Raw genomic sequence first — 13,988 nt, 5'->3', positions numbered from 1 at the left:
GCGGCTCCCGTAATGGCTTTCAAATATATGCAAATGGCTACGTGCGGTTGGCGGTTTTGGCAAAAAGCTTGATTAGGATATAAACGACCCAAGGAAAAAAAAAAAGTGCCTGCGCCCTAAATTTGTCTTTAGATTACAATTCCAGTTGATTTTATTTTATTGTCAACATTGTTAATGATAAAAATAGAGTCGTTTTACAGTTATTTTTACTTTCTGGAAGGAGGCAATTAGACTTCTAATCAGGAATACACAAAAATCTCCCATGATTAACTGCAGTACTTTGTTCAAATTGCTGCTATAAAATTCAGAACAATTTGCCTGTAATGATTATGGACTGGGTTTATTTTGGGAGGTGGAATAAAAGTGGATATAGCATAAATTATCCTCTAATTATACACCAGTGTCGCCTCAATTATCCTCTTATCAAAATGGTTGTCTAACTGCCGCATTTAGTTTCAATTCTCTCCTTTTTTCTATAAAAAGAACTTCATACCTTGTTATTATTAATCCATTTATTATTTGCAAGGGGATTTATATCCGAACATCCAGGTGGTATTACCACTTCTCTTTCAAAGATGGACTAGGGAAAGACATTAAGTTTGATCCAGCACGGCGGAGGATCTCTCTCTCTCCTCTCTCCTCTCTCTCCCCCCTCTCTCTCACCCCCTCTCTCTCTCTTTTTCCCCCCTTTCTCTCGCTTAAATCTCCTCGCGTCCAGCTAAGCATGAACTCCAGAGACAGACCCCACCGGAGAGGACTGAGGTAGGAAGGACCCTGCGGAACTCGCTAAGCCTAGAGAAATCCGAAAGTTGCTCTAGATGGGGAAAGGGGCTGGAGGCTTCGGGGTTTGAAAACCAACACCGACACCAGCAGCCGCTGCTTCCAAAACCTCGCGCAGCCCAGAGACGTCCCCAGACCGATCCCAGGTCTTGACACTGCCTCTCACTGCGACATTTCCTGAGGATTGGTTTTCAGATTCTGCAGATGTTTATATGTATTTTTTTTCTAGCGAGTCGCTTGTAGAAGTACTTTGAGGGATTTAATTTTTCTTCCTGGGATTTTTTTTTTCTTTTTCATTTCTTCCTTTATTTTGGAGTTGTGCTTCCCCATAGCCCGATCATTAGCTCTGGGAAGCCGAAGGATGCGAGCCCCCTCTTCGCATACCGTTGCGGGGGGAGGAGGGGGAAGGAGGATGCGAAGAGATGCTCTATCGGTGGAAGGGCATAACCCGTGGTCTCTCGGCACCTGTAGTTCATATGGCTTGTTTCAGGGGGGCATGGGGGAGGGATGTCTTTTTTCCTGTGTGGCTGGGATGTTCTGAGCCCCTTTAGCCACCTTCTCATCGTTGTTTCACTTCTTGAGCCCTTGGAGTCGGTTCAGTAACTCTGAATGCAGTTGTAAGTGTCTTGCCTTGTTCTCCGGCTTTTAACAAGGGTTCCACTTTAACACGCGAAAGGGTAACCCGATCCAGGCGTTTACAAATCTACAATGAATAAAAATATAGAGAAAAGAGGAATAGAAAGGAATGAATTCCTACTGAGACTCTTTATTCATAGGTGTAGGTAATGTACTCAACAGGAACAGGTACATTTGGCAGTTTTATTGCTTCATACCCTCCAGCTTGCTGTTAACATCATGAAGGCGTTTTTTTCGCAGGTGCACATACTAGCATTTTCTCCAGCAGCAAGAGCATGCATAACAAAAGATGTCAGAAAATAGGCTGGGGAGTGTTTGCAACACGTTGCTTTCTTGTTTCGAAATAATTCCTGCAGCATAATGGATGCTAACCCCAGAACGGGGGAAAGTTGGGCAGAAGAGGAGACCGCTTTGAAATAATACCTCTATGCCGCCTTGGCGAAGGGAATAAGGCGTCTGGGTCAGACAAAAAGGAGAAGAAAAGACAGGGAGAATCTGCAGGAACTGCTTCCTGCGATAGGCAGCAAACGGAGTTGCATATGCATCTCTCGTTCAGCCTAGCTGACGGACGAGGTGCGGTGGGGCGAGCGGGACAAGGAGCGGCTCCGGATGTGGGCCGGGGGGAGCGGCGGCGCCGCGGGGATGCGGAGCCCCCGCCGAGCCGTCAGTGGGCGCCGGCCGGAGGGAAGAGCTGGAAACCCGGCACTGCTCTTCCCCCGCGGTGCTCAGACATCCTCGTCTGTCGTCAAGACAGTTGACTCCGTCCAACCTCACACCGATAATTTTTCCCAATTTAATTAGGCCCACCGGGGGTCGCGGGGAGGCGTGGGGAGGGTGAGATGGGGAGCAATAGGGGTCCGAGCCGTGCCCTGGTAGAAGCGGCAACTGCAGGGATATTTATTTTCCGAGGTTCAGGCAGGTCCCGGGCCCTCGCTCTTGCGGGGATGCCAAGGCACCCGGGAGGTCCCTGCCCCCTGGGGATACCGCGCTACCGGCCACCAGTCCTCCCTGGTTCCCATTTGCGTGCAGCCGAGCTCCGTCATCGGCCTCTTTCTGGAGAAATTAGACCTGAATCAATAGCTCTGGATACATCAGAACAGTGGAGTGCTCATTTACCAGGGTGGGTGATTCGTGAAAAAGGGGTGGGGATGGGCACCCCACACCTCCTAGTCCCTTCGCCCTGAAGTGCCTCCGAAAGCAGGCAGAAGTCACGAGTGAGGGGCGGGAGCCCACGAGAGCAGCTGCCTTGCCTCAACTGAGCTTCCCGGGAGCTACGCGGGGCCGGACGGGCCAGAAGCCTGGCTGGATGGGGCAACGTGCGAGTTAGGGGGAGTCTGGGGACTGTCCTGAGGCGAGAGCCCCTGGACGGCCTCCTGTGAGCGCACGTCCGTCCCTGGGAAAAGGCAGCAGGAATTAATCGCATGCGACCACCTCTTCCTGGCTTCCCCTCTCTTTCCGCGGCCAAGCCCGAGCTCCGGGAGGTCTGCGTTGCAGCCCTAGTCGGGGGCGATGGGGATTTGCCTTGTGCACTGCTCTGAGCTCTGTTCCAGACCGCGGGTATGACCGAGCCCTGCCTGCGCATCCCTGGCCGGCCTTCTCCTCTCCTCACACCGCCCAGTGTAATATTCCCAGGGAATACTCTCCGCAAGTCACCCTCGCTCGTCTGGAGAGCAAGGAGGCCTATGCATCCCGAGCGGGATTAGGGCCAGTATCTCTCCACGCCTGGGCTGGCTGAGAGCCCCGGGGCAACGCTACGCTCCCTTCCCTTTCCCCCGCCGTCCTGCCCTGCTCCGCTGACGGGTGGAGAGCGTGGCACCATGCACCGGGCTCCCTGTGCCCCAGGACTGGGTGACTTCGTGCCACCGGTCTTCGGTGTCACCTTAAACCGCGTCGCTTTAATGATGTTTGTGGGTAACACTTTCAAAGGACCAAAGCGTGTTTGCGTGGTTTAAGGTCACATTTGTGAATCGAAAGATGTCACACAACAGACATAACAGTTAGAAGGAGCTGACAAACAACAGGAAACGGGATTCTATTTTTAGGGTGTAATAGGAAGTTAATGTAAGCGGTCAGAAGCTTCCTATATGCCTCCGAGCACCTTCTGTTCCATTCATTCATTCATCCATTCATTCATTCATGCGTTCAACAATAACAACAGGGGAAAACAAACATTCCCGTTCTGTTTCTTATCCCATCATTCCTGGGAAGTCCTGCTGAAGTGTTTGCAAGGGTGGGCTCTGCAAGCGGAGTCCCTCTTTCGGGTGGTTTATCTTGTTTTTTGGTTCGTAGAGAGGGGTGCGATAGCTGACGGCGTTCCTCAGGCGAGGCTCCTCCAGAAGGAGCGTGCGCTCCGGGATTATACATCCCCTTGTACCAATTCACACCAGAGTCCGGGAGAGTGCTTTCTGTGTCACACCGGTCAGAGTAGCTAGGAAGGTCCGAGAGAAACTTATTTCGGGAATTACGTTGGTTCGTGTGGTTTTGCACGAGAAGTCCATGTACCCGCGTGAAGTAGATCTTGCAACAGGATTTTTTTTTTTAAGTGGCAGAGAAATGTTGGGGGGGGGGGGGGGGGGCAGGGGAACGGGAGGGAGGGGAAAAGGCAAAGATTAGATTAGTGAGGGATCTTCTGTTTTTTTAGCAACAGTACGGAATCCACAAAGCATTCGAAAGGTGCTCGGGAGAGAGTGGAGGTCTCCGGCAAAATAGTATGTGGAAAATCTCGAGAGAAGCGGAAAGCCAGAAAATATTCCCGCTGGCAGCGATCCGCTCCAGATGCGTTTTTGCGGAGAGGCTCCCTCCGCGGATGCACGGGACTTTCCCCGCTGGAGTGCGGCTGGAGTGGCGGACGCCAAACGCGCGCCCCCGCCCCGCGCGGCCGGCGCTCCGCGGGTGTCCGCGGCCGCACAGCGCTGATGTGCGAAGTTGCTGCCCGGTACGGCCCGGCAGCCGCTGTCCTGCCCTGGCAGCACAGTTTGCTCGCTTTATTTATAGCCCCCAGAAACTCAGCAAAATATCTCTCCTTGCATCGGCCGATGACATTTTTTTTCCCGGGTCTCTCAAGCCTGTTTACCCCCAAACACACGTCCTCCTCTCCTTCTGTTAGTATGTCATATTGCCATCGTCTTAATAGCAGTTGAGTGGTGAGGAAAGGGACCCGCAAAAGGAGGTCACCTCCTCAAGCTGGAAGCGAGCCATTTTAAGGAGAGACTGCGGAATTTGAGCGCTGCCAGCGCGAGAGCAAGAGCGGAGCGGAGGCTCCTTTGGATTTAACCCACTAACATTATAACAGACAGGCAGGCGTCAATGGCTTTCCATACCGCGAGTGCGAAGGAAGTGGCAGGGAAGCGGAGGGGGGGTAAACCCCAGCCCAGTCTTGCAGATGGATCACACACGCCGCTTTCTTATATTGTAGCCTGGGTCAAAATAATAGGAGTCAGAAGGGGAAAGATCCAGAGAGAACCAGCCACTGTCTCTTGTACAGATTTGTAGCGAAGCCTTGGCTGTGATTAAAACCTTACAGATAGATTCATTCAATGTGTGGCTCCGTAGAGAGTAGCAGATTGGGGCTTTTTGTTTGGTTAATGTTTTGTTGTGTTGTTGTCGTTGGTTGTTGTCCCTGATGGGGGGTATGTGTATGTGGGGGGGGGGGGGGTGTATACCTGCTTTAAAATGCAATTAGATTTCAAGCGAGTGGCTGCTCAGCTGGAGGACGGAACCCCCGCGGAGGCCCTGGCCGCCCGCCTCTCCGCGCACCTGGTCAGGTGTGCACCCGCACCGCCTTCAGTGAAATCCCGCGGACAGGTCTCTTCCTCTCTGCCCATAGGCGAGCCTGGTCTCGGCATACGTGATCCTCGTGAAGAGCCTGAGCGGGTGGCTGTGCCTCCTTCGCCCCTCCGCTGGGACCCTTACGTGGCAGCGGCGTGGGGGGATCTTCCCCTCCGAGGGTCAGGGGACCTCCCCGAACGCAGCCGCAGGTCTTCAGACCGCCGCCTGTGAGGCTTTCACTTGGCAGGCGTCCCCGCCTGCCCGGGTGCTGCTACAGCAGATGTTTGTTTTAGCGGGGACTTATGTTGTTTTGTTTTCTTTTCGAATGAAAGAAAAAAAATCCCCAACAACAATTAAACAAAAAACTTTTATCTGTCAGAACAAGATGAAATGCAATTAAAATATAAAAACAAAACAAAACAAAAAACCTAACCCACCACCGCTCTTAAGTGCCCATCTTGGAAGGGCTCAGAGGAGAATGGAAACTCGAGGCTCTTTTAAGTCATCGGAGAGGCTGCAATTTCTCCTGCGGTAGCGACCAGTCTCACCCCCGAGCCAAGTGCCGCGCCGAGCCCTCCCGAGCCCAGACACGCCGGGTTCAGCCCCGGCTCTCCACGGCCACTCGGGTGCTGAGCCGGTGACACCAGCGGGGAACGTGTCACCCCGGCTGCGCTCTGGAAGTCTCGGATTCCGGCGAGAGAAAGCAGAGGCTTTAATTACGGAAAACGAGCGCGGTGTCCTCTCTCTTCAGTCTCTTTGCCTTCGTTTATTTTTAGTACACTTCAAATGTCTACACATTTCCCTTGTTGAGATCACTGCAATTATTTACTCTGCCTTTAGGGATGCATTTACCCAAGCAATGAATGGAAATTTAGTAAACACTGCGCAAAGTCAATGCAGTTATTGAGGTTTATTTATTAGGAAAAGAAGTAAATATCTCGGCTTTACTTGTTTCTTCGGGCAGACTCGTTATCTAGAGTAGATTGCAAGGAGAGTTCTTCACTTATTCCTGTGTAATGAGCTTGCTTTATATGTGTATCTCGCATCTATATCTAGCTACAGCCTCTTTTGTCAGGGTCTCAGCGGACTATAAAAACAAATCTCAAAGTTAATTTAGAAGGATAATCCGGAGGGATGCATTATCTGATCTCTCTATCGAAACTTAGCTAGGTAAGGTCCCATATCTGAAGGCGTAAAGAGATACATACAAACAGAGCATCGCCTCCAGCAACCTGAATTCCGCCCGCGTCCACCGTCCGGAGCGGGAAAGCTCTTGACACTGAGCGCGGTTTCACTGGCAGAGTGAAACTGCTTTGCCGGACTGACTGGTCCTAGTGTGGCCGTGGTGTTATCCTCCATACCACAAGAATTATTATTATATTTTGCGAGTTGAGACGGTCACCTTTCTCCACCTGTTTGCCCTGACCCCTGTCCCCCCGACCACTCCTCTCACGGAATAAAAGCAAGAGGAAGGGACGCTGGGGGACGTGGGCGGTAAGAGCACTTTAGGTATCTGCGGCGTGAGGCGCGGGAGGTATTCCGCGTTTCTGACAGCTGGATCTGAAACAAATCAGATCTGGATTAACTTGCCTGTTTTGTGAATTGTCTGCATTTGAGCAAGCAGCCCTCACCCACTCCGCTTCTGGCAGGTTTTGTTACACGTGCCTCTATAAATATATTATCCCAACCCTCTTTCCTCGTTGGAGATCTCTGTTCAACAAAACAGAAAACAGAACGAGGAGAAGCGATTTTCTTTTTTAAATGAAGACATTTATAAGTAACCTAATTTCGTATCGTGGAAGTAAATTTCATGCTAGGATATATTTTGCACAACATGTAATCTTTTACAGCCGGAAGACATTTAATTAAAGCCATATTCGGAGAAGTACGGCTTCAAAGCAGTCATACGACCACATACCTCATTCATATTCAGGATCCGTCCGCGAATTCATATTGTTCTAACGTGGGACATCGCCTCTACGGCATAACTCTGCAAGGCCTGGGCAGCACGAGAGATAACACAAAGGAGGGCAGGCACGGAACAGCACGGGCGCACTTTACCAGGCGGAGAGGTGTCTGTTTAACCCAAACACCACCGCTTTCTGCTTTTCAGCTCTCTGTATTCGGTCGGAGGAGCTCCCACCAATTCACATGCACTAGCTGGGGGCTGGGAGGAGAGGGAAAAGTCCACTGAGCGTGAGCCGGGGTTAAGCATCCCGAGTTGGGTGCTCCCACTTCGTTTCCACACGCTGCTGCCCACTTCATATCGCTTTGGGAAATAGGTATGTGGGGACAAGGTTTGATCACACACTTTGCTATCCCCGTAGAATAAGGCCGGGGATCTTGTGGCAGCCCCATTTCCTAGCATTTTGGGCTGGTCGGGAAGCGGTCATGCAGACTCACACACCCTACGACTAAAGGGGGATCTCTGGAGAGAGAGGGGATGGCGCCCTGCCGGCACTGCTTACGGGCATCTGAGAACTTTTTATCGCGCTCATACCGTTTGAACGACAAACACACTTTCTGTTCAAGTTTTTGCCCCATCTCCTGCTCGACTGTTGGGTTACTCAGATGAAGATCAGAGACCCTCGGAGAAATGGAGGTGCAGGAAGGGAATAGCCCAGGCCCGAGATGAGAGCGGGGTTCAACTCGGCATCCCACGGTCTGTGGGGCTCAGGTGACGACTGTCCCTGTCCTTTCCGGCTCCGTCGATGGGACACTATCTCTTCGTAGAAATCACTGGTAAAACTGCCCTGAATTCGGCGAGAGCCGAATCGCGCCCCCCCTTGCACTGTTTCTCTATGGTAACTTTTGACTAAGTGGGTGCTTGGTGCCTCCCGCCTTTCCCTTTGCCATCCCCGGGGCCGCTGGTGCGAAAGGTTGGTCCTCGAGAAGCCAAGGGACTTGTGCGCTCCGGGGTCTTGTCAGTAAGCACTTTTGTTTTCTTTTCGAAAAGGATGGCAAAATACTTCCAATGAAGCGGGGAAAAGCGAAGCGAAATAAACTCACAACAATTTTTTCCCCTAAATAAATCATCTCCCTATCCAGCCCGAAGCAAAATAAACACGCAGCAAACCGAGTCGCCCCCCGTGGCTGCCCTGCCTCAAGTTGGGGCTGCTTCGTTTCAAAGGGGATAAAATTCAGCGGCGAAATCAAATCAGAAAGGTTCTGGTTAGTTTTCTTGTAGTGATAATTAAAAGTATTAATTGGTTGTGTCGACAGCTTAAAAAGACAGGTGTTGCTAAAAAAGCGTCATTAATCTTCCAGTCATTACCAAGCGGCGATGGGAACCGGACTGGGAAAAGGAGCCGATTGTTTACGAGGGTCTTTCAAGGTTTAAGAATGGTGATTATAATACTACTACCGCTAATCGGACGACTTTCTCCATTCCTTTGAAAAATGAAAATAAATCAAATGGCCTGCCTGCAGCCCTTAGCTAGAGCAGGGCAGGAAGTCTCTCCAGGACTTCGACCCGTTTAAGATATTTCAACGCGAATTTTCGGTGCATATACATACGGTTAAAAGTGGGGACAATTATTTATTCTTTCTGTCTTTGGTAGTGTGGGGGCTTTTTTTTTTTTTGTCAGGTGACTTGTGGCCTGAGAATAAAATAAGTTTTAAATGTTACACAAGTTTTCAGTACACCAATCTAAACTTCAAAGGCTCTGACTAGCTGCTTTGTCCATCGGGCAAAGAAAGAGTCAGTGGCGGTGCAGCCTAGGTGTCTAAGAGTGAGGAAAGGAGTAAACCCCGGCCCCCGGCATGAGACGCGACCCCAGCTTTTCAAATTAGTGAGTTGGGGAGCTGTTTGTTGTTTCGTTTGTGGTTTTGGGTTGCTTGGGCGCGCCCGGAGACCACGCAGCCGCGGGTGGCCGGACCGAGCAAACTTCCCCGAGGGGAGAAGAGGAGCGGCGCGGCGGGGGAGCGGCGCGCCCTGCTCCCTGTGCGCACGGCGAGGGCACCACCGGGGAGCCCAGGGCCGCCCTTCGAAGGCAATGCCCGGGGCTGCGGCCGGGGCCTCCCCAGAGAGAAACCCGCCCCGGGCTGCCTCCAGGAGACTCGGGGCCCGGTCCCCTCTGCTCGGGGCAGCGTGGCCGGGCTGAGAGCCGGGGCTCCGGGCCGGGCTCCCCCGGTCGCTTGGCGAGGCCTCCCCTCACTGCCGCACGTGACGCGCGCGGAGCATGCGCGCGGCGCCGGCCCCGACGGCCCCGACGGCCGCGCCCGAGGACGGCCCGAGCCCCCCGGCCGGCCGGGCCCCGGCCCGCAGCCTGCCCGCCGAGGCCTCGCGTCCCCACGCCGAGGAAAGCTCCGAGGCGGGGAAGCAGCCTTTGAAGCCATCCCGCCCGACGGGTTGTTTTAAATCCTCCCGATGGGGCTGTCCCCACCCGCCAGCCGGCGCGGCCTCGCCCCTGCCCTCCTCTCCATGCTCGGCGCTGCCCCCGGCGCTCGGGCCGCGCCGGTTCTGTTCCGCCGGCCCCTTCCTCTCCCCGGCCTGTGGCATCTTACGCTGCCCGGCTGTTACGGTCCGCACCGCCCCTGCTCTGCTCCTTGGGCAGGGCCGGCGGGGGCTTCCGACCGCAGCCCCATACCGGGTAAACGCCCCCACGCTCCTGCCCGAAATAATGTCCGAGCCCTCCGAGCCGCTCTCACGCGCTGTTGCAGCTGTGTTTGATAGCGAGGGTCCTCTCGCAGCCGGGCAGCGGCGCCGCTGGCAGCCGGCAGGAACGCGGGGAGCTGCGGGGGGCTCGGGCCGGGGCTGAGCGGCGGCTCCCGCACGGATGCACCGAGGGAGCCCCAGCCGAGCAGCCCGCTCCCACAGCAGCCATCCTGACCGGTCCTGGGGCCGAACCCCCCTGCAAACGCAAAGACAGCACACGCACAGCCTATGCCTACTTCGGATCGGTAATGACTTTCCCCGCTCACTTGTTCTGAAACAACAAAACACAGACTTACCTGAAGTGGTTTTTATTTTCACAACAAGGGATATTCCCTGCATTGCACACATACACACAACGCATGCACACGCACACACACACATACACACACGCGTACACACACACATATTAACCAATAGAAAAGCCAGATATGAGGGTTTGATGCTCTGCTGTGACATGAATAATTGTTGCATCGTGTAACTTCCTACATCTTGGTTTTAATTTGCAGTGAACCAAACAAAGATATTTGCAATTTTTAAATAAGCACTCTATGTAATAAATGGGAACATTGTGCATGAATGCTGTTTCTTCCCCTTTTCTTTAGAAGACATTATTAGCTCTGACAGCATGCAGCTCAGGTTTGGAGGAGAGGATTTTGTAAAGGGATGATAGACAGGAAGGGCAGCAATCATGGGCTTCTTGGGCTAAAGCTTTTTTTCTTTTTTATCAGAATGTTCTGTTCGATGCCATTTATCCTTGATGATAGAAAATTGCTCTGTTGCCAGGACGCTGCTGCTGAAATAGAGGGCAGGAGCCACATTTCCATTTTGCAGCTTGAAAGCTATTCAAATGAATTTGCAGAAAGGGGGGAAAATCTAGAGATAAACAAATGAGAATAAATCGAGTTCCCCTTTCCTCTCTTTTCTTTCTCCTTTTTTTTTTTTTTTTTTTTTTTTAAGGTGTGTATGTGTGTACGTGTGAGAGACTTACTCATTTTCTACATAAGGATTTTAGTTCATCAGTGTTTGCAGCACCTGGGAAGTGCTCCAAATCAGAGAATACTTATTTTGCTGCTGTTCCAGCCACTGAACATATAAACATATTAGAGAAATTTACGTGTGTGTGCAGATATGCAGGCACCCACGATTTCCTTACACGTGTGTATATACAGCCAGACCCAGAAATGCAGTGCTGTGTATTCCTCTGCCTGGATACCAAAGACATGCACCACCGCCTTAGAGTAAATGTGATTTCTCACAACATTTATTTGTTGATTCTGGTGAAATACTTCGTCGTTTTAAAACAATTAAATCTATGCCTAAGTTATAGCGCTGTCCTTCCATCATAGCTAATTGTGTGGGAAATCTTCATTTTCCCTCCTAGTCCATTTAGATATTTCCGGAGTCCCAAGGAGAAGTAATAACGCATCTGGCTATAATCCAGCACGCAGCCCAAGGGCTAATATTTAATCATTATTTTTAAATTAAGCACTGAATAAAATAAAGCCAGAAACATTATTTATAAATTGGAATGAATATAATGACAAGTAATTATGCTCTTCCTTCGCTGGTGATTCAAGGCTCAGCTCAGCTCCTCAGTTCAAATCCAAATAAATGAAACGTGTGAAGCCTGTTAAACACTTCCATTTCATTTACTTGTTCCGTCTGTAGGCTGCTGATGTGTCAGGCTGGAAATATTGGACATACCTTGACTGGGACTGTAGAAACTCTCAGAGGTCTGAGAGCCCGGTTACCACAAAATAACTTTAAATGAATTCTAACTTCACTTCTCTGAATAAAAGCTGGTGCTAGTGAGTCATGGGGTTGAGAAGATTATGCACCCTTTTCTTAAACACAGGATTTTAAGTGAGCATAATATGTTTGATGACATACTATATTTGATCACCTTGTTTTTTTTCACTATGTCACTTCAACAGAGTTTCACCTCCTATTAATCTATAATTAACATGTTGGCTTCAAGCATGATATATTTCAAAGTAGCATCTTGTTAGATGTGGGTTCTCTTGTGCAAGGAAGAAAATTCTCGAAGTAGAAAAGAAACAAACAGGACTGAAAAAGGAGGATTGATTTATTGGCCTTGGCCAACAGCTTTTCCATAAGTGTCCAAGCAGTCAGGCATGTGACTTTACTATTGATTTTTAAATCTCCCTTCAGCTGAAAAGTTCAGCGCGCAAATAATAATAAACTCCAATCACTGCTGCTATTAGATTAGGCTAAACACGGGGATCGGAGGGACCGGCCGTGCCCAGCCCTTCCCCCCGCCCAGGGCAGCGCCGTGCCCTCCGTGCCGCGGGGGCGATGCGGGGGCGATGCGACCCCTGCGCGGCAGCGCCGGTGGCGGGGGGGCCCTCGGGCTGCATCCCCCGGTCCGCTACGGGGAAAGAGGGCACCTCAGGGAGGGAGCAGCGAGCGGAGCGGGCACCCTCGGGGCATCCCCGGCTCCCTTTGCCGCGTCCCTCGCCGGCAGCCGGGGGCGGCCAGGCTGCTGGGGCCGGGCGGGAGCGGCGCACCTGGGGGGACTTCCCGGGCCCCGCGGGGCTGGCGCCGGGCAGGCGGCGGAACCCGCCACGCCGGGAAAGTGCCGCAGCCCCACCCGCGGCCCCGGCCCGGGCCGGGCCGGCGCCTGTGGCTGCAGCTGCTCCGGTGTCAGCGGCCCGCCCGCTTACCGCAGCCCCCCGACTGTGTCATGCGGGTGCAGGCAGGGCACGAGTCCCGCCCTGGAGCCTCACGGGCCGTCCCCGCAGATCCCGGGCTGTCCCGCCAGCAAAACCAGCGCTTTGCAGGGGAGATCCATCGGCGGGGGCCGGGCTCTCTCTGCCAGGTGCTTCACTGTCAGGAGAAAGGGATAAATTATAATTCGAGGGACGAGATTAAAGCCAGCCTGGCCTAGTCTCCTGCTATTATCTGGGAGATGAGAGCCTCTGTCTGGGCTTCCTCCTGGCATCCTTAATGTGGGGACTTGACTTGGGCTCAAGGAAGTCAATGTCTGCACGTTGAAGTGATTGTGAGTGTCAACCCAAATATCTGTGATACCCACTCCGTTTCAGAGGGTGCCAGTGCATTTTCAGGCAGCAGGTGATTAGTTGTAACACTTATTTGTAGGTCTTTTATTTAGGAAAACTTCAGGCCTGCATGAGTCCATGCTTGCTCAGTGACCACTTTTGAGTACTCAAAAAGCAAAGATAACTAGAGCTGGGTGTAAAGTTTCAAAGGCACAAGGCTGAACAAAGAAGTATGTAGACAAGAGATGACAAAAACCGTGGAACTGCCAGCAAATGCTAGAACCACCAAAAAAATCCCCCAAAACCACCAACAAAACCCCCCCAAACAAAACAACACCCCCCCCCCAAAAAAAAACCAAAGCAAAAAAAAACCCAAAAAGCCACCAAAACCCCAAAACAAACCACCAAAATGCCACCACAACTTTGCCAGTAGTGTACTTGTAACGTGAACCAGATTGTCACAGAAAACAAATGGATCATAGACTACTGAACAACCTTGTGTGCAGCCTGTTCCTTTTCACAGTAATTTCCTTGGTGGTGCAGCAGGCCATGTTGCTGCAGGCCCAGTCTGCTACCTCCATTTCTGCTCACAGGTCTCTGCAGGGGCTTACAGGCAAGGAGAGGGCACATGCTACCATGCTGACATGGTAGCAGGGCATTTCACAGCCTCCCACCTCCTGTGCCCTGGGCAGAGCTGGGTCTCTCAGCCCGCTACTTGCCATACAGACCTGGTAATTCTCTTTTGTCACCACTGTCCAACACAGTGTATAATTCTGCACTTTGCTCATCTAAGTCATCAGGCTTGCACTATCTTTGTCTTGTGGAAAAAATGTATGTGGCCATGTGATTAAAACATGTCTAATCATGAGTTCACCTAAGGAGCTGAATGTGGGTTGCATATATAACCTCATGTCTGGCACTTTCTACCTTTTGAGTGACTAACTTCACAACCTTATTGTTCTTTTGGATTCAACATATAGGTATGAGAAAGATCTTTGTGTAAACCAAAGCAAAACCAACAAGCCTGACATTTTTATAAAGTTGGCTTTTTGTTGTTTTGTTTTTGTTTGGATTTTTTTAAAATGAAGTTTGTCCATAGTTTGGTTTTATGCCCTGAAAGCAGAAGT

At 51.5% G+C, this 13,988-nt stretch overlaps 1 protein-coding gene and 1 long non-coding RNA gene across 7 annotated transcripts in view; one reads left to right on the top strand and one right to left on the bottom strand.

Moving 5' to 3' along the window:
- Positions 1 to 13,988, top strand: part of LOC148225113 (uncharacterized) — a 119,569-nt gene that overhangs the window by 8,139 nt on the left and 97,442 nt on the right. The window contains exon 1 of one of the 6 annotated variants that reach the window (XR_015802567.1): positions 400 to 762. The exons of the other annotated variants lie outside the window; for them this stretch is intronic. The gene's annotated coding sequence lies outside the window, so the exon portion shown is untranslated. Of the gene's footprint in view, positions 1 to 399; positions 763 to 13,988 lie in introns of those variants that run through there. 6 annotated transcript variants of the gene reach the window in all.
- Positions 5,538 to 9,092, bottom strand: LOC148225115 (uncharacterized). The gene is made up of 2 exons (XR_015802511.1): positions 7,103 to 9,092; positions 5,538 to 6,744 (listed from the first exon to the last, which is right to left on the bottom strand). It is a non-coding gene; the product is annotated as an uncharacterized LOC148225115 (long non-coding RNA).

Source organism: Sturnus vulgaris, chromosome 1 (genome assembly GCF_052056855.1).
Source record: "Sturnus vulgaris isolate bStuVul1 chromosome 1, bStuVul1.hap1, whole genome shotgun sequence".
Taxonomy (NCBI): Eukaryota; Metazoa; Chordata; class Aves; order Passeriformes; family Sturnidae; genus Sturnus; species Sturnus vulgaris.
Note: the sequence above shows the minus strand (reverse complement) of the source record. Positions and strands in the feature narration are given on the sequence as shown.